The sequence below is a fragment of the Trypanosoma equiperdum genome (genome assembly GCF_001457755.1).
Source record: "Trypanosoma equiperdum strain OVI genome assembly, contig: ctg_413, whole genome shotgun sequence".
NCBI classification, from domain to species: domain Eukaryota; phylum Euglenozoa; class Kinetoplastea; order Trypanosomatida; family Trypanosomatidae; genus Trypanosoma; species Trypanosoma equiperdum.
In genome coordinates this window covers 3,064-3,695 of record NW_027124325.1, presented here as the reverse complement: position 1 = coordinate 3,695, position 632 = coordinate 3,064, and positions in this window count along the sequence as shown.

Below are 632 nucleotides of genomic sequence, written 5' to 3'. Positions count from 1 at the left end.
TCGTCTTTTCCCCTAAGTTTTGAACTTCTAAAGGTTAAAATCGTACCGTGACTATTTCGTAGTCTTTGATCGGTAAAAAGAACACTTCTGTTATTCGATGATTTAAGTTTTCTAAAGTCATTTGTCCTTTTATTAACTATTTTCTTAAATATGTTCTCATTTGTCTGGTTTCTTGTATCTAACTGTTTCCAAAGTTCCAACCACTAAACCGTTTTAATTTCCGCAAAACCTTCTACTCTAGAAGGCTTGAAGTTTATAGTTTATAATCTGTTTAATTAATGGTTTAGTCTTTATTTCTACTTCCATATTGTGTTACGATATTACGTCTCTGTTTTTGGCAAATGCGTGATTTTGCTTGTACTAGTTTCTAAGTCTGTGTGCTTTAATGGGGCTCCCGCTTAAATGTTGCACTTTCTGTCTCTTTTGCACTTGCTTTAATGGTTAAGCTTTTTAAATCTTCACATAAAATGTGAATCAAGGGCTGGCTTAAGATGCCGCAGATGGCCGTTCAATAAGCTGAATTTTGGCCTCTGTGACCCTATAAAATTAGGGTCTATTCTATAGTTATTATTTTTATCTCACAATTCTATTCCATAGCTTTATATATGCGGTATTATAAGCATATTTAGAGT